Genomic DNA, 24126 nt, shown 5'->3' on the forward strand with positions numbered 1-24126 from the left:
CCAGAGACACCCTTCAGATACATTCCAGCCAAGACTGCCCAAGACAGAGATAATGAAAACACTCAAGACACAATGTACAAATATCCCCATTTGTGCCCACCTCAATCCGCCTGGGCAGGCACATGCTACTACCCCACTCTCTCGGAAAAGAAAACAGAAACTCAATAGGTCAGAAGACTGTCATGGGTCACCACCAGGGGAAAAGTCCAGGTCAAAATCTGGCTTCTCTGGGCATTCCCCATGGCACCGGTGATCTCTATGGGAGACGCCAGGCCCCCGTGTTATCCCAAACCTTTCTAAGGAATCTCAGGCTCCTGTGTGATCCCTAATCTCTTGGACAACCCCAACTCTTTGTGTCATCCCCAGCCTTCAGGAAATCTAAGCCACCATGCTGTCCCCCTGCTGTCCTCGGCCTTCTGAGAAACCCAGACTCCTTGTCATCAATGGGCTCCTAGAAAGCCCTCTGCTTAGTGTCATCCTTGATGTTCTGGGGGGTGGGGAGTGGTCCCAGATCCCATGCCAGAAGCACCAGACCCCCTGAGTGACACCAGTTCACTGTGGCTTTCCCGGCTTCTCTAGAGTGTCCCCCAGGACAGTCCCCCTCCCCCACACCCTCCACAAGCCAGGTTTCCACTTAAAGGGAGTCATGCTCCTCCTGATAACCCTTGTCACTCAGCCCTCATCTGCTTTAAGCCCCCAAAGCGCACCTGCATGCTTGCAGACTCTGTGACAGTGGCACTGCCATCAACCTCCTGTACAGTCTCTGGGACAGGAACTCCAAGTTCTGTGTAGATTCTCCACTGTAGAGGGACAGGAGTTGACAGCTGATATGAGACCAAGGACCAAGTTGTTCCGGATTCCACCGAGTGGGAAGCACCCTGCTTGCCTGCCTACAGGAGCCTCATGGGACCACCACACACTGATACAGCCTAGGGATGAAAGAAACGGCCCACACCCGTGAGATTGAAGGGAGCTGAAGAAGGCTTCCTGGAGGCGCGCACCATCATAGAGCTTAAAGAGAAGTCTGCAGTACCAATCAAAGAGACAGAGAATGACAAGGACCAGAAATCCTAACAGCCCTGGGACCAGTCCACTTCTGCATTCCCTGCCCTGCTCCCCATAAGCCTTTTGGCACCTGAAATGGGAGGCTGATGGAGGAGGCACCTTTGGGTGCAGGGCAGTGGCGGAACCCAACTCAGCGAGAGGCTCTCCGGGAGCCGTGCAGAAGCATGGCCAGAGCTGTCAGAGCCACAGCAGCACCTCACCTACACAGTAAGGAAGCCCAGCAAACAGACGCTTCTAAAGAACTGTTTCCTAAGGAACAGAGTGCAAGGGCTCGGAAGCCGCTCGTTCCAGGAAACACTCAATGTAAACATTTTAAAGCCCGGCGTGCTGATGCGCTCATACAACCCCATTGTCAGGGCTCACTGTCCACTTAGTCCAGCGCCAGGGTTCACTGTCCACTTAGTCCAGTGCCAGGGTTCACTGTCCACTTAGTCTGGGATGATTGGTGAGGGCTTGGTCAGTGGAAGATTCTTGCTCAAAAGTAAGTAAGTAGACAAATAAATAAATGAAGGCCCAGTGTGGTGGCTAATGTCTTTAATCTCAGCATTCAGGAAGCAGAGGTGGATGGATCTCTGTGATCTTGAGGACAGCCTGGTCTACAAAAGGAGTTCCAGGCTAATCAGGACTATAAAATGAAACCCTGTCTCAAAAAAAAAAAAAGAAAGAAAGAAAAGGAAGGAAAGAAGAAACAAAGGAAAGAGAGAGAGAGAGGGAGGGAGGGAGGAAGGAAAAAGAAAGGGGAAAGAAAAGGAAAGGAAAAAAGAAAAGAGTAATTTTTTTTGAAAGATAGCTCCTGGGAACAACAGATGAGGTTGTACTGTGACATCTATATACACACTAGTACATATACACACTCCCATATGTGCCCACACAAACACACACACACACACACACACAAGAGTGATTGGAGAGAAACTGGCAGGCATTGGCAGGTGACATCCTGGATAACCTCAGAGAGAAAATTGGAAGGTACCATCTGGAACCCAGTGGGCATATGACATCCTGGCCAGTGAAGTGTCCCAAGGGATTGTGTGGAACCAGAAAAGATAGATCCTAGCACATGGCAAAGATGATGAGCCCAGACAGAGGCAAGTGTCGTTTCACAGAGAATTGGTGCTCACACCAGGCATGGTCTAATTACCCAGACCTTCCATCTGAACCACACCATCTGATGAGGGGGCGGCTCCACAGGTGTCTCTAGAAATGCACCTGGTAGCCTGCATCGACTCCTTACACGAGCTTCTGTGTGCTTCCAGATGACCTGGCACACTGCCCTTCCGAAGCCAGCAGGGGATGAACCGCTCAATAAGAAAACCAGTTGTGTGACACCTAGGGCTAGAAAGAACCATGATGCTTAGCTCTGGGACCTAGGATGACCCAGTCTGACTCCAAAAGGCAAAGATCTCAGAATGCAGACTCCAGCCCACAATCCATTCTACATGACTTCTCATTTAAGACCGACCCGCTTACCCAGTTCTAGGCTGTGTCCAATCGACAGTCAAACCTAACCTGCCAACACACCTTCCACGCTAGACTCTCCCCCTCTTCCAATCCCCACCCATCATCTTACCACACCGACCAGCCCCTCATGTCTACCTTCCTCCATCAGACCCCACCAGGGCAGACAGGCATGGCTGGTTGAGACACTTCTATTAGGAAACCTCCTTTGTACTTGATCTGCCTACTGTAGGCTAAGAGACCCCAATACAAAGACTTCAACACCAGACGTCAGGAAAGTCTATTATAGGTCTTGCCCAGAGCTTGGTACCCAAGAAGAGGCGGGAAAATGTGTAGACTCCACTGTGTAATTCATTTTCATTCTTCATAATTCTCATCTACAAATGGACCAATAAAATCTACTAATGATGTAATAGGGAGGGCTAGCTGAAAGGTAGGTAGAGCCAGATGGCTGGCCCAATCCCCCAGGCCCTAGACCTGAGGCTGGGAGCCAGGCCTGTCACCCCTACGTCCCACACCCCACCATTTACACAAGTTCCCAAGTGATTGTACCACCCTCTGGGGACTCTGCTGTCCACACAGGGCCCCGCCCCTGCAGAGAAGTCTCTGGATAGAAAGACACCCTTGAATAGTAATTGCCAGCATGCAGGCAACTCCAAAACACCGTTTCAAAGCATAAAACGAGAATAATGAATAGGTAAGTTCAACATGTTCAGTCCGGAGGAGTGGCCTGCTCCAGTGAGGGAATTTCCTTCTCTTCATTTTTGGAAATGCCAAGGAACATAACTTTAAGTGTGATCAGATGGCCTAATCAGGGTGTGGCACACTCACCCACTAATACCTCAGCGAGAAGGCTAGGGTTCCCCTTGAAAGGAGCCATGCTCAGACCTCTCAAAACATGAAACCATTTACTTCGGCTCCAGTGTTTTAAAAACAATTGCTTGTGCCACGCATGTGCACACACACATGTACACCAGCTTCTGGTTCACAATGAGTGTGTGCCCCGTGGTCTTCTCTGTGTTACTCACAGAGTCCAGGGGACAGACCCAGGCTGGGTGGAGGCACCCCTCTCTACACAGGGTATGCCCCAGTCTCCACGTCCCGCCAGCCACAGCTGGTGAATCACTCGGACAGCAGTCTGTGCCTTTTCCCAATTACCATAGCTGTAGAAGCTGACTGAAAAACCAGTAGCAGCTGGCAGGAAATGGGTGAGAAAGTTGACCACAGATAAACTGCAAGGCTCTACAGGGGCAGTAGAGAAACTCCCAAGCAGGAAGTTATGCTACGAGGACTCCAGGCCAAAAGTGTTCAGGCCCCAGCAGGACTCCAGGACCCACTGTGGGGACTGCCGCTGTGACTTCCCAATGAGGCTGGGCTGGCTTCACCCAACCCAAGCACGTCCAAGCACAGCCATATCCACTGGAGGAGAAGGGGACTTCAGAAAAGATAAACACCAAGCCAAGTTCCTTGCGTCTGGGATTCCCAGGTTCCCACAGTCATGGACAAAGGCAAAAGCTACAATATTTTTGATGTGGTGTAATAGCCAGGCCGGGGCAGACACTCATGGAATCAGAGTAACTATAACCCATGAACCCTCCCAGGAAAAGGCCTGTTCTAAGGCAAGGAAGGACCCAGGCTCAACAAGTCCGTGAGGATGGTGACAAGTCCAGAGAATGTGACCCTCCCTCCTTCCAGCTTCTCAGCAGACTCAGAGGGCACCGTCACAGCTCACAGTTCTGCAAAACACGATCAGTGGGCAGCAGAACAGACCCTTCCCAGACGTGGTCCTCCATTAACACTTACATGCACCGGGCGGTGGTGGCGCATGCCTTTAATCCCAGCACTCGGGAGGCAGAGACAGGCGGATCTCTGTGAGTTCGAGGCCAGGCTGGACGGACAGCCTCCAAAACAATACAGAGAAACCCTGTCTCGTAAAACCAAAATCAAAAAACAAAAAAACACTCACATGCATCATAGGAGATGGGTCACACTATTCTGTTTTTTACAGAGAAGCCAGTACGGGCCGAGGACTGGTAGGTGTAACTCTGCACAGCGTGGCCTGTAAGCCGAATGTGTGAGCAGTATCCTCCCTGTGCATTGGATGCCGCCAGCCTCTATATCCACAATGAGCCATTAGTTGCTAAGGAAGAGCGGCCAACTGGAGAGCCACAGCTACGCGTAGATCCAAGAGCGGCCAACTGGAGAGCCACAGCTATGCGTAGATCTACAGCTGAAGAGCACACTGAGGGGTTTAAAGTCACCTTCTCAGTGGCCCAGGTAGATGACTGCCCAGGGCACCACCCTTTTTTTACACCCAAAGTAGATCCGGGAGTTCTTCTGAGAGCCTCCTCGGCAGGAAGTGACCAGGCTGTGGGCCACCAGCTTCACCTCAATGGGCTCTGTGACAAGCTGCCGTGGCAAGGAGCTGCAGCAGCTGCGCTTGAACTTGTGACTGCCTGCAGTCCCTAGGAAAGGGGAGGGGCACATCTGGAAGGATGGGTCTGAATGCCCACGAGGCTTAGGGTGAGATTCCCTTCCTGTGCGGAGATTTTGCAGAGAACACCTGCCCGGCAAGCAGGTGGTCCCCTGTGCTGGGCCCCTGGGCTACAGCTTGGGTTAACAAGGCAGGCTTCAGCTGGGTCTGACTCACTCTCGTTCCTGGAACCGTCTGAAGGCGGGAGAGGATGCCGTGGGTAGGGCTCCAACTGTATCATCTGGGCTGGGGCCAGTAGCAGATGGTCCTTAAAAAAAAAAAAAAAAGACATACTTCCATGTGGGCTTAAAATAGCACAGTATTCACCATCAGCTGAATGGGGAAATGTATGAGGCAGTAAGTTAGCATGGTAGCATGGGAGTGGGCATCATGGGTTTATATGAAGGAATAAGGAACATAGGCATCACCTGTGGTCAAGAGGAATCCACCCATGCTTGGCCTCACTTTGTTGGGTGGCTTACAAATTCCAAGGCCTCAGCACCCTCCCAATTGCCTCCTCGGTGAGCCTCAGAGAACTCAGGGACCTGATACACAATTGGGAGTCTAGACATGGGACAGCAGTACTTCCTGCTGCCCACACACAGCAGCTGGAGAAACCCCTTCTTCATCCAGGGAGATGCAGATGGCCACGAGGGGTCCAAATGTCATGTTGGTCCGGAGTCCATATCTGCACTTGAGCCTGGAGGAATGTGGAAGCCGGTCCCAGGTGCTGCCCCTGAGGAGTTCTCGCATCCGCCCCTCACAGTGTTTGTCTGTGACAGGCTACTTCCTCTTTGCACCTCAGTTTCCTTATCTGTCAAATGGAGCAGGCATGGGGGCCTGCCACGGGAGAGCCCCAGCACATGCAGGTGCTCTACAGATGAAACATGGCATGGCCTGTCTCTCTCAGGGAGGAGAGAGCTCTCTGCCTCCCCAGTCACTTTACACGGTGCCTCTGTCCATCCTTAATTCTCACTATGTGTTGGCAAGTAGACACATCAGCTCTGAGAGGCTGGGGCTCACTCCCACCCTCCCTGGGCTGCCTGGAAGTGGAGGGAAAGAACCAGAAGCTGCTACTGTTTACACTAAGAAAGGCCACGGTAGGCAGCACCGATTCCCTCCTGCTGTCCAGACCCCAAGAGCGCAGGAAATAGGAGCCCAGGCCACCATGGTCTTTGAAAGACAGAAGACTTCCGGACATATGGGGAAGATAAGGAAGCCAGAGGCCTCCTGACATCCAGTCCAGACAGGGGCTTGTCTGAGGTGGAGGTTTCCACTCATCAAACCTCGGTGTTCTTAGGGTTGGGGATGTGGAATACTAGAAGATGGAATTAAAAGTCAGCTCCAGGGAGTAGGGGAATTAAAAGCAGCTCTGGTTGTAGCTTGTACCAATTTATATGGTGTAAACACTCCTGCCTTGGACAAGTTCATCACTGAAGGCAAACTCGGGAATAGCAAAGCATAGTCAACTGCCCTGAGCACCAGAGTCTCATACTCAGAGCACATTACAGCCTTACCACCTGCTCAGGGGACCAAGAACAGACAGCGGCCAGTGCCAGCCGGAGCAGAAGGGTTGTTGCCTGTTACAGGTTGAACGTAAGAAGTCCCCCAAAGACTGGTGTATTGGAACACTTGGTGGCCAGCTCGTGGTGCTAACTGGGAAGTTTCTGGAACTTTTAACGGGCAAGGCTGTGGTGGTTTGGATGAGAAAGGCCCTCATGGGCTCATATATTTGAATACTTGGTTCGAGGTTGGTAGAACAGTTTGGGAAGGATTAGGAGGCGTGGCCTTATTGGAGAAGGTGACTCACTGAGGGTGGGCTTTGAGGTTTCATAGGGCTCCCAGTCTTCTTTCTCTGTCTCATGGCTGTGGATCAACAGGTGAGCTCTCAGCTGCTCCTTCCCTCTGTCGACACAGACTCTAGCCCCCTGAAACCACCAGCCAGAATGAATGCTTTCTTTATAAGTTGTCTTGGTCATGGTGTCTTATCACAGCAACAGAAAAGTAACTAAGACAAGGGCCTCGAGGTTTACAGTCCCACACAAGTTCCTGCCCCCTCTCAGCTTCCTGGGCCACGGAGATATGAGAAAATAGTCATGTGTTTCTGCCACCACGCTCTCTCTACCATGACAAACTATACCTTCAAATTATAAGCCCAAAGACATCCTTTCTCCCTTAACCTCGGATCAAGTATTTATCGTGATAACCAGAAAACTGGCCAACTATGGCCCAGGGATGAATAAGAGCATAAGGCTCTTGTGGTGACTGTGCCTAGTTAGCTGTGCCTAGGTAAATCTCCATTCTGTTGACCTGTATGACTCTAGGTACTGAGCCACCCTTGGTCTCTACAAAAATGGAGAAGACTAGAATCTTGTTTATCATATGGATAAAGACGATGGCTAATCAGGACTATCAATTGAGTGGGTTGAGAAATGCCTGCAAAATTACACTTCTGGGCGTGTCTATGAGGGTATTTCCAAAATTTCCAGAGCGGATTCACTGCAAGTCAAAAGCCTTCCCTGAGTGTGGGTAGCATCATTCACCAGGACCAGCTGGTGTCAACGGGAGGCAGTCTATCATCACCCTGCTGACGCCCTGAGCTTCCTTCATAGTCCTGGTACTGTGCGACTACTCATTTGTGTAGCAAATTAACACCTGGCTCTCCCACTGGGCCAGGAGTTCCCAAAGGCATAGTTGACCAGCATTTTGAACAAGGTTACTCTTTGCCATGAGACACTGTGAACTACTTGAATATCCCCAGCGTTTACCAACTCATTGCTAGGAACACCCCAAGTCATTGAGCCAGGAATCCACACCCTTGGTCAATTCCATTCATTCTAGGAGCTGGGAATGCCTGTACAGAGAGCCATCATCCTAGATACTGGGAGCTGGGAGCACAGAGGCTCTGTCTTGGTTTGTTCAGCCCCTCAGCGTCCTGTGGGACCTTAGAACAAAGTAGCTGGTAGAAGGAGAGGCAGTTCCTACTAAGTAGGCTACCACGTAGGCAATTCTGACGGCAGACCAGGCACTACAAAGATTTGACAGTTGGGGTCTTAGAAACCCAAGACTCCAAAAGCGTTGGTATCTGCCCAGGACTCAACTGGGCAGGACCCAAGGCAGCCTTCCTGTCACTTCATCTTCTCCAGAATCCCGAAGCACAGATGATGCAACTGCTTCCTCTGCCCTGTGGCAGGAGGTGGAGCTGCTGATGTCTCTCTCTGGCAGCCGGGGTCCTTGTTCTCCCTGCCTGCTGCCAACCCTCTTGAAGGCCTGCCCGGTGAGCTACTGTCCAGTGAGAAGCAAGCTGGAAGGCAGAGCCACGCGCAGACAAGCGGCGAGCACAGCTGTGGGAACGCGGACGTCACTAGATGATCCAGGGCAGGGCACAAATTCTTGATTCAAACGCTTTCCTCTGGCTCCAGGCTCTCACTGTCCACCACACGGTTGAGTTTCTGCCCCATCATCCAAATGCCAGCCAGCCACTTCAGGGGTCCACAGGGAGCATCTGGCTTTGTGTTCCACTTAGTCAACAAGCACATAGCCAGCACTCACATGTGTCATGCTGTCCACTCCAGAATTCACATCCATCCCCCCGCCGTTGGCCTCACTGGATCCCTGCCTAGTTATTCCGTCCAACTTGACAAGATGGCTTTGCAGTCGACAGTGCTCGGCCCTGGTCCCGCAGCATCCAACAGGTTCCCCATACCCAGTCCTGATCCAGATGAGCTAAAGGCACTTGGCTGTCTCTTGCCACGAGCTTGTTTTACTTAACTGTACTTCTTAGCCTGTGTCGTGTGTTCTGCAGAGTCTTCTAGGCATCCAACAGGGTCAAGAATTCGATGCATCTGAGACCTTCTGGGCACAAGTTAGTGTTCTGTGTTGAGAACATGGTTATGAAGTAGAGGAGAGGCCAAGAGGATTGGAGTCCAAAAGAGACTTGCATCAGGCTGTGCTAGATGTAGAGATGGTAACCATGGCAAACATTTTCTCAAACAATTTATATGGACTATCTCATTGAATCTGCACAATGACCCCATGCCATAGATACTACTTTTAGTGCCACTTTACCAAGAAAATTACTGGGGCACATAGAATTAGGCCTGTTTGACAACATATGGCTTGCAAATGACAAAGCCAACATTTCAACCCATACAGTCCAACTTCAAGGCCAATACACTGAAAAATCAAGGACAACTCAGGCATGTCAGACAACTCAGTTATGTGTAGCTGTGTAACAAATATCCCCAAACTCAACAGCCAGATACAAGTATATATGATCTCCTTGTTCCAGGAATCTGGAAGTAGCCAGCTGGTCTCTCTCCCATAGGATATTCATGAACTGTGGCTGAGACAACATCTCAGAATTGATGAGGCAGCATCTTGACTAGAGAGCTGAGTTTCTCACCATGTGGACATCTCCAGAGCACAGCTCACAACATAGCAGTGAACTTATATAAACATGAACAAGTGAGCCAAATAGAGGTCACAGTCATCCTGCAGCCTCATCATAGGTCAAGTGCCAATGCTCCCACCATGGTCTGTTCATGAGAGGTGAGCCTAAGTCTAGCCATAACCAGAGGAAGGGAATGCAGGATGAGCAGATGTGGCATCCCTGAGAGGGGATCAAGAAGCACCCAGATAAAAACTGAGTTCATGTGTGAATGTATGTGAGTATGTGTACATGTGAGTGTGTGCCTGTTTTGAGTATTTGCATGTGTGTGCACATGCACATATGTTCATATGTGCATGTACATGTGTGTGCATGTGTGTCTGTGCAGGCACATGTATGTACATGCACATATGTTCATGTGTATGAGTGTATGTGTGCATGTGAGTATGTGTGTGTTCATGTTTGTGTGTATGTATATGTATGCATGTGTGTGCATGCACATGCTCATGTGTGAACCTACACATGAAGGCCAGAGGTCAACCTCAGGTATAATTTATTAGGAGCTGTTCACCTTGTTTCTTGAGACAAGGTCCCTCACTGGAACATGAGGCTCATGTCTGGCTGGTGAGTGAACTCCAGGGGATTTCCCTGTCTCCACCCGCCTCCCAAGCACTGGGATTGCAAGCACACACCACCACACTTGACTTTTTGTGTGGGTGCTAGTGATTGAATTCAGCTTCCGTGCGTGCAAGGCAATTACTTCAGCACCTTGTGTCTCCTCCACCCTCAGACAGGTCTTCTTAGGTGAGGGCAATGGCATCAAGGAGAGTGAAGTTCAGACAGCACCACACACACACACGCGCGCACACACACACACACACAGACACACACAAGCTAAGGCTCCTTTATTTCGATTTCCTGTGTTTTGTTTTGTTTCGTTTGGTTGAGTTTGAGGGGTTCGTCTTGTTTTGGTACATGATCTTTCTATGTACCCCATCTGACCTCACACTCACAATGATCCTCCTGCCTCAGCCTCATTTGTGCTGAGATTACAGATGAGCAGCCCCGTGCCTGATTTTTTTAAAGACACATGCTTCATAAAGGTCATCTACACACTAAGCTGTGTAAAAAGCAAGCAAACAAACAAAACACCAGCATATTTATGTTGTGCTGGCATCGGGCCGCAGGCGTGGCACCATGTCGCCGCCTCCATTCATCCCCATTGCCATTCCACCCGCCCCTCACTCCTCTAACAGACACCTGTTTACCCTTAACCGTTTGTCCCCTGCTGCCTGTCATGCGGGTGCACCCAAAGACTCCTGAGCTAGTTTCCCCATCAATCACTGCCTGGGGTCACTCTCAGCGTTCAGACAGCCAAGCCACTTGCTCAGAGACTATCCATGGCTCCCCATGACCAAAGACAGGACCTGAACTGGAAGCCAGTGTTCAAGATCTTCTACCCCGTAGCCCAAGCCTCACTAAGACACCTGACTGCCTCCCAACTTCCTGTTCCAAGCCATCGCCCACTGTTCCCTAACTCCCACGGCTTCCCCTGACGCTCTTTCCTCTCCCAGGTCCTGGGTTTCCTCGAATGTCAAGTTCAAGCCCCAACTTCTCTGAGCGGCTGCAGAACACTTCAGATCCCCGGGGTGCTGGACTTCCCAAGTCTCTCCACAGTGGCATTTAAGCTTCAGTACTGCAGGCAGACACAGAAGGGGCCGTGCGAGGGCCCTTCTCCACGCCTGCACTGCCTGAACCTGGTCGTCCCTCTGAGTCACCTATGCTTGGACACCCAGCCCTTCCTCAAGAAGCTCTCAGTGTCCTCTGCCAACACCTGCTTCTCTGAAGCTCAAGGCTGGACAGACAGATTTCCCTTCTCCCCAGACATACTCTGACTTGTCACTCACACCAGAGACAAGACATCTTTCCCCTGCCAACCATGACTGCAAACCCCGGAGTGTTCACAGAGTGTCTACAGGACCGTAATGAATCGTTGGAGGGGCGTCGGTGAGCAGTGGCATGCAGTGCAGATGAGTCCCTCGCCTCGTGCAGAGGAGAGAACTCCGTGGTGAGGGCAAGATGCAGGTGTGCAGGGCAGGGGCTGAGCGGATTCACGGCAGCCCTGTCAACACAGCACCTCCTGTCACCAGCCTCATGAGCCTCCTACCTACCAGGCCCTGATCCATAACACCAGTGTTCCTCGCTGCCCGGGGCCTTTTGAAACTCATATCCACAGGCTGTTCGGCAATGAACACTGCTACCCACATTACGTTTGCTTTTATGGATCTCACCCAGGAGGAGATGGGTCCAGTGGTTCCTGAGTCACATCCCACAAGACCCTGGGCCTTTACAGAAAAGGCAGAAGTTGGGCCTGGGAAAGCTCACAGCTAACAGCAGATGGGGCTTGCGTTGGCTCCTGGAAAGTCCTCTGTGGCCAGGTGCCTTTCTGGAAGTCCCCTAAGTATTCAATCAGAGGCCGGCAGCTTCTCCCACACGGTTTTGGTCTCAGGACTGCTTGATAAATCTCTTTAAAGTACTGGGCAGCCCAAAGGGGTTTTGCTCAAATGGAATATAGTTCATGGTGTCTGTTGAGAAAAATAAGCATGTATCAATTTGGGTCAGAATAATAACCAGAAGAAGGGCTGGGGGTGTGGCTCAGTTGGTAGAGTACTTGCCTAGAATGCTTGAAGTCCTGGTTGTCTCCAGTATCATACACGTTAGGTGTGGCACTGCATGGCTGTAACCTCAGCATATAGGAACTGAAGCCCAGAGGTTCACAAGTTCAAAACTATCTCCACCTACAAGATAAGTTCCAGGTATCCTGGGATACATGAGACCCATACCAATAAAAACAACAATAAGTAGAGCTGGGCCTAGTGGCACAAGTCTATAATCCCGATTCTTGGGAGCTTTACATAATGGGATCACAAGTTCACAAGTTCAAGGCCAGCCTGAGCACCTTACTTTGTTTTTAATGAGCTCCAGGAGGAAGGACGTAGGCAAGTGGTAGCTTCCTCATCTGGCATGTACAAGGCTATGGGTTCTATCTCAAGGACCCCCCCAAAATAATCCACCATAAGCCACGATTAAATCCATTACACATTAAAATGAATTTCATATTTCAAGAGTAACTGTTCTCCTAAGTGCCGTCGAGAATGGCTCATGCTTGTCCAGAGCCCCTAAACATCTGACTCACACAAACTCCTGGTTCCAGCTCAGTGCCAACTGCAGAACTCTGCTATTCAGCTGCAATGTGTGAAGAACAATGAGCCCCAAACAATACAGAGTTGAGAAAAGACAATGGACCTTGTTAGGCATTTGTAGATTTACTTCTTTATCATTACTCTAACATCGGGGAAGCGATGGTCTCTTACAAGTTAATGGCAATCCAGAATCCATTCATCTATCTGGAATTCATTCACCTGCTGTTCCCATTGTTAAAACAGGGCCTCACATAGCCCAGGCTGGCCTTGAACTCACTCTGATCTTCCAGCCTCCACCTCTCAGGTGCCAAGATTACAGACACACACAACCACACCGGGTTTTACGCGGTGTTAGGGAGACTCAATTCGGGGCCACCTGCATTTCAGACTGAGTCACAGCCCAACCCTAATATTTTTATACATGGTGACACTAAAACCCATTAGCCATTATGCACTGTGAATAGATTGGTTTTATCCATTCATGATTTTGCCACATTGTGAGTTAGTCATTAGGCAAATATTGATTCACTGAGTTATGCAGATCTAGGGGAATGTTGACACATTTCACTGCTCAGTCATGGCACGAGCAAACACAGTCACTGGTTTATTGGGGCAGTGTCTGTGTGCTAGCCATCTTTAAACTCACAGGGGTAAAAAGGGGTTTTCTAAAAAATCAGATTTTAATTTGAAAGCTTCACTTCTATGATTGGCAGCAGGGACTGTTAGCTATTTGTCTTGAAGCATTAGGCTCACTTTCTTTTCAAAGAAATGCCTGAGCCAGGTCTAGTGACATAGACTTGAATTCCAGCTACCTGGAAAGATGTGGCAGGAGACCAGCCTGGACAACCTCATGAAACCCTGCATCAAAATTTAAAGTTGGGGAGTAGAGAGAGAGCTCAGTGGTTAAGGGGATGTGCTGCTCTTGCAAAGAACACAGAGGCTACATCTGGCAGCTCACAACCAACAGTAACTACAGATCCAGGGGCATCCAGCGCCCTCTTCTGACCTCTGTGAGCAACTGCACTTACATGCACATACCTCCACATAGACACACACACACTTTGAAAATGAAATCTGAAATAACATTTTTGAAAAGGCTGTGGATCTAGCTCATGATAGGGTATTTGCCTAACACGCAGAAGGCTCTGTGAGATGAGGAGAGGGGTAGAGGGAGGAGGGGAGAAAGGCTGGACATAAAGGGGGAGAGGGGGAAGAGGAAAGGAAGGACGAGAAAGAGAAAGAAGAGTGGACAGAGCAAAGAGTAAAGAAAATGAGGTTTTGAATGATCTAGTTTGGTTTTGTTTGTTGTTTTGGTGTTTGGTTTCTCTAAAGATTTATTTACTGATTTATGAATATAGATAATTTATAAGCATGTATGTATGGGCACCACATGTATACACTGCACCAGGAGACCAGAACAGGGTGTTGGATTTCCTGAGACGGCAGTCACACTGCCATTGTGAGCTGCCATGCGGGCGCTGGGTTTTGAAGCTGGGTCCTCAGGAAGAGCAGACAACGCGCTTAACCACTGAGCCATCTCTCCAGTCCCCTCCCCCGACGCTGTTTATCCAAAGGACCACTCACTTGGTCACAGCTGAAGATCCCACCACCAGGACCCTGGAAATTACCCCCAAGGCCTCTGTCTCTAAGACACACAGACTAATCTTGGGGTAGAGATCTAAAACAATTGTCCTTTACCAAGATTCTAAAGGAAAGGAAAATGCCATTGCTCACCGTGGCTGTGTGACCACAAAGTGTACAGTGAGCATCCATGATGACTGTGGGAAGATCACTGGGCTCCTGCCTAGGGGCCTAACGTTTACCTGTCGTGTCTCACAACACCAAGGCCAAACAGCATCGTAAGCAGGGCGTGTCCTGTGCTAGTATTTTTTTACAACAATAGCTCTACCTCTGGCTTCCCTGATGGCACATTGGGGAGCCTCAGATGCCCACAAGACAGTCCTTGTAAACATTTCTATAAAATGAAGGAGCCTGCTGGGCTGGGAAGGCCATCTCAACTCCACAAAGATTGCTGTCTTATAGACAGTTCCCAAATCCTAACTATCAGAGCAAGGCAGAGAGCAGATCTCCATGAAGGAGTCCTGCAAGTCACGCCTAGGGAATCCCAGTTCACCTGCACAATCCTCATAGCAACAAAGACAGACAAAGACATCGAGCAGTGAGTTCTTCCGGTAGCCGATGCAGCGCAGGGCTCATGAAGGCCGGAACAGTCACAACAAGCACCAGGACACAGGTGAGATGGGGAGATGGGGGCTGGGGCACCATTCAGGGCCACAGGCCATGCTCAGCCCTGAGTCCCAGCTCCAACACTGCATGGAAAACCTAGGTACAGAAACCAGCGCTTTGGAGAGGACCAGTGAGATCCAGTCAAGTAAGATTAAATTCATGCCTCAGCAGCCATTCCTCTCAAACCATGAAAAGCCAGGCCTTTATGTTGTCCAGGCACTGACGTTAATGCAGCCACACATTGATTGTGGTTTTAGAAAAACAATATCAGCCTTTGGGGAAATCCAGAACAGAAAAAAAAATCATTCTCCCTCTTTATTTAATGACATACAAGAAGTAAATAGACGCTTTCTTTCTTTCTTCCTATCTTTCTTCTCTTTTTGGAACGTCTCATTCTATAGCTCAGGCTGAACTCACTCTCTTGGAAATCCTCCTGCCTCAACATCCTGTGTCCTGAGATTAGGGGCATGCACCACCACACAGTTTATGCATCACCTGGACTAGAACTCAGGGATTCATGCATGCTGGGCAAGCACTCTACCAACTAAGCTACATCCCAGGCATACCCTTGTCATCTGTGATTGACGCACTGCCGAACAACACAGTAGATAAAGTCAGATCCCACAGCTAACTGAGCGTAGGTGCTGACTTTTTTTTATGAGCAGTTCTGTGGCCCAATTTCCTCAGTTACAAACGAGACAACAAATAATATGGCCTTGCAGTTCAGTGTTAGGACCTACTGGCAATGAAACACTATTACAGGCAGGTTGCGTTACAACCACTTCCTAATGTGTTCATCTCTGCAGGAGTCACCACAATCTCATATACCATCAGTGACTTCATCTTCGGCCTCCTGACATCATATGGCCCCTGCCTAAGAGGAGACCATGCACAGGAATCCAGAAAAGTTTAAGCAGGCAGCTCCCCCCCTGGATTCTCCTGAGTGAGGACCAACGAGCAAGAGATCATTGCAGCAGACTTACAGGCTTCCAGAACATGGAGGCTGTGGGGGTCTCTGAGCACCTGTCTTTCCCCTGTAGCTGCCCCAGATGGTCTACAGCTGTCACCTTCAGCATTATCACAGGCTCTGGGCAAGGTGCTGAGGCCACAGCCACAGATTCCCAGCCACAGCTCAGCTGGGCTCTCAGCCCAGACACTCCCCATTTGTGGGTACTGTGGGACAGCTCGCACCGCAGGCACCATGGCGTCTGTGACACAACGAGGAGCTCCTCCAGACTGTCAGCCAGGGCCACACCAGCACACCCTACACAAGTGAGTTCTTGGGCTCCTTACAAAGAACTTGGAAGGGACTCTCCCCAGGTGGAAAGACACCTGTAGAGACAGACACACCCTGAACCATGAGATATTAGACTTCGGTGACAATCGTCACAAGAAAGAGGCAGCTGGGAGAGGTGCCAGCTGTTTCAACCTTAGCCTCTTTTACAAAGAGTGACAGGGTTGACACAGGTGACTCACACGGAAGTGTGAGTGGAAACCAGGCAGTGTCTTCCAGAGCCTGAGCACATACCATGTATGCAAAGGGGCAGCTGAGTGGTCAGACGGCCACTCCCTCTCCCAGTAATGCCTTTCCAATGGAGAGCTCTGTTTAGGTTTATTCAAACGGATGCTGTCCACCCCGCACTTCAACATCGGTGGCACTGGTCATTTTCGAATTATGACCCTAGTTCCACTTCTTTTACATCTTAGGACCTATGTCAACACTGCTCTCTCCTTTCCAAGGTTGGGAGCCAAGGAGATGAGTGTAGGTGAATCGGGAACAGAGGACACACTCATCAAAGGTAGGAGAGGACAAGAGAAAGCAGTTCAGAGGGCAGAATGGAGGAGAAAGGAGAAAAGACGTGGACATGGGTCCTGGTGGTAGAGAGTTACCCCAGGAAACCCGAAACCAGGAGCCCAGCTCCTTTCATAGCTAACCAGAGGGATTTGTGCTAAGTCACAAGAGCAGGTGATGTGAGGCTCCAGGGACCTTCCCCTTCCCTCTGCACAAAGCCTCCTGATGAGATTAAGGAACAGGAAGGATGATAAGAACTTCTGGACAAAAACACTGGGCAACTGTGTTTGCTCAATCGTACACTGTCTGCATTATACGCACAGGCAATCGAAGCGTTCGCCAACCACTGCCAAGGACCACTGTCAGAACAGAATGTAGCAAAAACCGTGTGGCCAGGAGTCCAGGGGACAACACAGGCAATTATGCAGGGGCCGAGGGATCTGCGGCCCAGGGCCAGCCCTGCCTCCAGCGTGGTAGGAACCATGGTCAAGCCTAGCCTGTTTTTTCGTGAGCTGCCTTGCCCTGTAATGTGGTGGGAGAAGAGTATATACAGCCTCTGAAATCCGGAGTGCAGATTCAATGAGACATCAGCCATCAGTTTTTTGTGTTCACCTAAAAACCCTTCAATTCCAGTGACTACACACACATACACAAGCACAAACACATAGGCATACATGCACATACAGATGCTAACACAATAAACGGGGTTTTTTAAGCTTTTAAAACAGCGAAACCCTGTTGTCACTTGCAACAATACTGAGGAACCCAGAGGGCATCATGGTCCTGGTTTCCTCTCTTCCCCCCCCCCCTCCGCCAGGGTGGATGATAGCTTCAAACTGTGAGTCAACAGAAGCTGCCCTTCCTGAGGGGGCTCTCAGGCATTTTGTCACAGCAGTGAGACGAGTAATTAATTTACTATTAACATATGGCATTGCGTGTTATATTATAATCTTTTCATATGAAGGCATCTAGTGTCAAACTATCCTATTAGTTAAATTTTAAGTATGCAACAAGGTACTGATAATTTCAGGTACCATGTGCAAATAGACATCTAGGGCTTATTCATCTTTTATAGCTAAAACCTTCAAAGCACTACCGCCATCCACCACCCACCCACCCCTCCCCCAACTCCTTACTACTCCCCTCCCCCTCCCACCTACCCCTCCCTCAACCCTCTACTCCTCCCTTCCCCCTCCTACCCACCACCCCTTGCACCCTCCTCCACCCCCCTCTACCCCCTCCCGCCCCCTCCCCCACACTAGTTCCTGTATCGAGCGAGGTATCCATAGATGCTTGGAAAGAAGATTTATCAATTAAGGGATGGAACAGGGAGCATACACATTCACACATACAGTGGGAGGAGACACTGTTGCCTCTTCGCCCACCAGGGAAGGATGGAGAAAGCCCCAGACCAGGTCATGGAACAGCAGATCAAGAGGCCTTCCCAGTCCAAGCCAGAGAGCACAGGACCCACCGCTGCCTCAGTTCCTGTCCAGTCACGGTATCAGAGAAATCCACGCCACGGGGTAGTCACCCCAAATGCCACTGGCTACCTCAGCAGGTTCCCGCTGTTAGCCCCAGGCACCAGCACTCAGCTCTGCTTCTGAGCTGGACACCTCGCTTGTTTCCCAGCTTTACTAAAGTGCCTTGAGACAAATAACAATGCTGTACATCTTGCTCTTCTGGGCTCCAACATGGCCACCGTCTTGCTTTGCCTTCTACTACTGTGACAAAGAGCATGGCCAAAAGCAACTTGAGGAGGACAGAGTTTATTCAGCTTACGTTTCTCCACCATAACTTAGCATTGAGGAAAGTCACGGCAGATACTCAGGCAGGAACCTGGAGGCAGGAGCTGATGCAGAGGCCATGGAGGGTGCTGCTCGCTGGCTTGTTCCTTACGGCTTGCTCAGCCTGCTTTCTTTTTTTTTTAATTTATTTATTTTTCAGTTTAAATTTAGATTAGAAACAAGGTTGCTTCACAAGTCAGTTCCAGGTCCCTCTCCCTTTCCCTCCTCTCCTCCCGTGCCCTCCCCCCAAACCCCCCCCCCGTTATCCCCTCATTCCCCCAGGGAGGGTGAGGCCCTCCATGGGGGTGTCCATAGTCAGCCTGCTTTCTTATAGAACCCAGCACCACCTGCCCAGGGATGGCACTGCCCATACCAACCACTAATCAAGAAAACACCCCACAAACCGTTCCCTCTTCCCAGACAGCTCTGTCTTATGTTGAGATGGCAAAGGAAAAAAGAAAACAAACAGTAGCCATAGCCAGTGCAACCACTGCACTCACGGAACTCACCCACTGAAGCTGCATTTACCTGCACAAGCCGTGGAAAATATCAAGCTAGCATGACCAGTCGATAGTCCAGCAGGCAGCCAGGACTAGACTTGAAAGGTTACAAAGGGTGGGAAGCATGGAAATGAGAAGGGGGTGTGTTGGTGGGGAGGTGTCAAGATAGGATGGGGAAACTGGGGTAGGTATAGGCAAGAAACATTCTGAACCTATACAATACATACAATTTCACAGATCAATGCTTCTCTTCAAACACGTCCACTTGCATATGCTGAACATGCACAGCTGTGACATTGCAACATGGCTCAGCCATCAGGTAAAATAACAAGAATTAATATTACGGTGATAAGTAGGCATTTGGTAAATATACGCATCAGCACCATGAGTATGGTTACTGGGAGTCTCTCCCAGGATTTTGGATTCTGCAAACCTGCAGAGCAGGTGCAGGCCACTGAACCGTAAGGATTTTCTTTCTGGCCACAGGCAGCCTGTGGTGTGACCTACTGCAGCACTGTCACCCAAATCAGGTATGTCCAGGTAGAGTTGTGTGCTCTGTGGCCTGTTGGGCCCAGATCTGTGAGTGAGAAACAGCCGGTGCGACCTCACAGAGATTGCGATGGCTTGAACGTGTCCCACCATCCCAGCGTTGCAAACCCAGTTCCCAATACAACTGTGTTCAGAGGGAGCCTTGAGAAGCCAGCGGGTCAAGAGCATGGGATGGCCCAGGCAGCCAGCACTGCTAAGTGTCTCTGTCTCCGATCGATTTCTATCTGTCCATCCACCCATCCATCTACCTCTTCTCTCTACCCGCCACCCCCCTAACCCTTCACTCTTGCTCCTTTGCAAACACCATGTCCAGCGAGCTTCCACCACGGTGTGATAACACAGGGCTCTCCGCAGACCCCTGACTTGAACTTTGCAGCCACCTGAACTGCGAGGCGAGTTTCTGTTTGTCCTAAGTCACTCACTTTCTGCCCTCCTATAGGGCAAGGGCCAGCTGGCGAGGGTGTGACTACAGCGTAGCAGTCAGCCCAACTGTGTGGTAAGCAGCTAGCTGTTAGTAAAGGCTTAGGTGCTGAGGTCAAAGCCCAGGTCCTCACAGGTTCTCTGTGACTGACCACTCTATCCAAGGCAACAACAAGCATCCTGAAGAGACCTAGAGCTCTGTCCCTAGGGAGCAGGGTTTCGCTGGGGAGGGCCCTACCACCTCCGTGGGCCTTTACATCTATAACCAGGAACTCAGCGACCAGGAGAACAAGCCCGGCTCTGCCCTGGGACCAAAGAAGAGGGGACTCACCCTGCATGCCGTAGGGATGGAGCAGACATAGCTTAGATGAGTCCAGGCTGGTATCGTAGAAGAAAAGTTCACGTTCCGGTTAGATACTTGCCAACTCGACACAAGCTAGAGTCACTTGAGAGATGGAACTTGAGAAAAATGTCCTCACTAATTTGATCTGTGGACAAAGCATGTGGGACATTTTCTTGATTATTTGATGACTGATAAGAAAGGCCGAGCTCACTAGGGACAGTGCCACTCCTGGAACCCACGGTCCTGGATGGCAGAAAAAGATAAAAGGAGCTATGAGGAGCAAGCCAGTGATCAGCACACTTCCATGACCTCTGTTTCAGGTCCTGCCACGACTTCTCTGAATGGTGGCGTGCAAGCTATAAGATGAAATAAACCCTTTTTTCCCTAGTTGGCTTTTAGTCATGGCGTTTTATAGCATCAACAGAAAAGCAAACTAAAACAGTCTACCAGACAGTGGCAGAATCTATTTAAAAATACGTATCACCAGGACCCACGGAAGGCCAGAAGGGAGATCTAGGAACACATTCCTTCTTTAGGGTCCACGTGGCTACTCATAATGACTCAGTTTAGAAGGCAGGTGCTCTCAGAGCATCAGCCACAACAGCACTGCCCGAGTCTGCAAAGCGTGGCAGAAACCTGCCAAGCACTGGGGGGGGAGACTGCTATGCAGGGTGTGGACGGAGGAGACCGCTCTGCGGAGTGGACCAGGAGGAGACCGCTCTGCCGAGTGGACCAGGAGGAGACTGCTCTGCGGAGTGGACCAGGAGGAGACTGCTCTGCGGAGTGGACCAGGAGGAGACCACCGTGCAGAGTGTAGGCGTGAGGAGGATGTGGTCACAGGACCCATAGACGATGCTGTATTGGAACCAGAGCTAACAGGAAATGCGTCTGTACGATATTTAGGAAAGGAATGTTTCCAAACCCATACATAGAATATGAGCGGTTCACAACAGCCTCTAACTGCAACTCCAGGGGATCTGATGCCTTCTTCAAGACTGTGGGACATCTACATGCACGTACACAAACACACAAACACACAGACACTCGAACACATACAAACACACACATATGCACGCACACACGCACGCACCACCTATGCACATACACAAAAACAAAAGAATCTTTAAAAACAGTAATAATAAGGTTGTAAGTGATGGAAGAAGGCACCTGGTACTGACCTTGACCTCTATGCTAGCCCATGTACACACCCATACATGCATACCTGCACATACACAAACACATAAACACACACAAATAAATAAACAATATTTATACCCAGGTGGTGCCATAGCAGATTAGTCTTCTTTCTCCTCTCTCCCTCTCTCCCTCTCTCCCTCCTCTCCCTCTCTCTTTCTCTCTCTCTCTCTCTCTCTCTCTCTTTGAGGAACAATTGCATGTGAGAAGAGAAGAGAGGCAAAAGACTCGGAGATGAGAAGGGAAGCTAACTCCTCCCTGTGCCCCACACGCATGCTTCCCCACAGGTTTGGAGACTCCCAGAACTGAACACTCATGGGATGTTAGCTGATGTCTGGTCACATCACAGAGGTTCTGCTGTGTTACTGTAGAGCTTCCAGGCCCCCCCCCCCGAACATGAGTAGCTCTTCCCAGCATGCTCTCAGAACACTGTCTCCCCTTTATGCTCCTTGCACTCCTAACTGCCCCCTCCCCTCCATTCCCTCCTAGCATGTTATCTTCAGTCAACCCTCGCAGTAAGCTGTGGACTCTAGGTTTTACATCAGAGACGACAGGATACCACAAAGTCTGTCCTGAATACACACAGAGGCTTCCCAACCTTGCCTAACCATCAAAGGCACAAAATAAAATCAACTCTGAAAACACAGGCCCCAAAGGAGGAAGATCCACCAGTAGAACGTTCTAGAGGGGGACGCGGATGCTTACCCTCCATGGCCATCAAGTGCAGGCGAGCCATCATTCCTATTGCTCTGTGTTCTAACCAGACATCCAGTCACCATGGCAACCCCCTGGGCTGCCATACCTTAGAAAGAGAGAACACCTTTTCAAAGAGATCTACTTAGCAACCTGCCGCATTAACTTCTGGACTTCCTAACAATCTTCTTGAGACTCTGGGTCTGAGCAGAACCCATGCCATGGTCAAACACGGCTCCTCCCTCCACCTTCCCCCATCCGGCTCTAGGTAAGAGTCCAGGTGCTGCCTTTAAAATGAAGAACAGCTGCTGCCCAGGGGTTTTTCATGCATGATCTCACATAATCCCCAGGATAGCCCAGTATGACAGGCTGCCCTGACAGTGCCCATGAGGAGCAAGTTGTCCTGAAGCAGCCCCCGCCCCAGTTCAGCTCCTTCCACCTCAGCAAAAGGACACACACAGCCACACTCAGTTTGTGCCAGGCTAGCCCCATGCTGAGCATCCGCCCAAAATGAAATTGTTTTCATCAAGTCCAGATGCTAGAGAGAGCTGCCCTGGAGAGGTAAAGGGCTCTGCTGGAGATGCCTCCAGAAACTGGTAGGCGTGTGAGCTGGAGCTGCCTTGCCTGGCAGCATCCTTGGCTGGTGTCTCACTTCATGTGCATTTGCACCTTCGCCTGAGCCCTAAAAGGGTCCCTTGGGGCCTCTCTGGCTGACCCTGAAAGAGTCATCATCCTAACATCAACACTGTCCTAAGAAGCTAGCCCGGTAGCCAGGCTGTCAATTTCTCCTGAATCCAATGGGAAACCTTCCTGATCCATTCTGTGGGGTTGGAATCCCAGAAGTATACTCTGACTGACTTGGGCATGGATGGCATCACCCACAGATGCCATCAAGAGGCCAATTTGACTGAGGTCTGGGCAGTGGCTAAGCACGATGTCTTCTTGGTCCTTGGTCCTGACTTTAGGAGGAAGAGACCAAACACGTCTGCATAGAACAGCTACGTGGTAGAAATATAAGATGCTTCTTGGAACACCCCAAGCCAGGCTGCCTTCAGTAGCTGCTGTGACCCACGGGGGAGCCACTGCAGTTGAACCAGTGCTCTCCAGCCCCTCTTTCACACAGCTGCTTCCACAGCTCAATCCCAGCTCTACTTACGCCTGTACCTCGTCTACTATGCACCCCGGGGTCATGCTGGCATGCCCTGGCTCTTCTGATGCTGCCTGTCTCTGTTCCGGCCAAGATTTCTGGGTACACAGAGGAGCCCAAGAAACAGCTCTGCCTCTGTTACCTAGCCTCCTAATGTCTTTCTGGGTGCTGCACGCCATGGCCTATGCCCCTCCTCCTGTAGACATGAGAGTGAACTGAACACCCTGTGTCATCGCTTTGCAGAAGCTGGGCAAGGCAAGAGTGAATGCTTTGGATGAGCCTAGCACCCGTGGTGCCCTTACACTTCCTAGGAGTTATGAGGAGGACAAGGTGAGATCAGTTGACATCTCCCTGGATGAAAGAGGAGAAAGTAGAGGTGGCGCTACCTCATGTGCCCAGTGAAAACTGCCCTCTGGCCAGGCAAGTGCCAGCCAAGAGAGTCAATGCAGCTAAGAACAGATTCTTCCTGAGCCCTTTGAAGAGATCGGAGCCTAGCCCTTTGCCACCTCAACTAAGATGGTCAATGAGGCAGCTACTTGCAAAGAGCATCCTAGAAGACTGATTAGAAAAAGTCATGATACAAATAAATAAGTAAAAGCAAACAACCAGATGCTGGGTCTTAATATTTCCCAAGGAAATTCAAAGCCAGACAAGAAAGATCGCAGAATGAGGGCCAACTGCCACAGTCTCCAAACCGGGTTTAAGTGACCACAAGTCACCTGACTAGCTTCCTCGGCATCACTCCCGGAAGAGGTATTTACAAGAGCACAGAGCCCAGGGTATACAGACCCCAGCAGACAAGGGTCCGTTTTGTTTTCCCTTCATGCAATAGGATCTGAGTGCAAAGTTCCATTCACCCTTGAGG

At 50.2% G+C, this 24126-nt stretch overlaps 1 long non-coding RNA gene across 1 annotated transcript; it reads right to left on the minus strand.

The window, feature by feature from the left end:
- Positions 1-1584: 1584 nt before the first annotated feature.
- On the minus strand, positions 1585-11965 carry LOC121133828. Its single transcript, XR_005870828.1, has 2 exons — positions 11678-11965; positions 1585-5264 (listed from the first exon to the last, which is right to left on the minus strand). It is a non-coding gene; the product is annotated as an uncharacterized LOC121133828 (long non-coding RNA).
- Positions 11966-24126: the final 12161 nt, after the last annotated feature.

Source organism: Mesocricetus auratus, unplaced genomic scaffold (assembly GCF_017639785.1).
Source record: "Mesocricetus auratus isolate SY011 unplaced genomic scaffold, BCM_Maur_2.0 Super-Scaffold_100024, whole genome shotgun sequence".
Taxonomy (NCBI): Eukaryota; Metazoa; Chordata; class Mammalia; order Rodentia; family Cricetidae; genus Mesocricetus; species Mesocricetus auratus.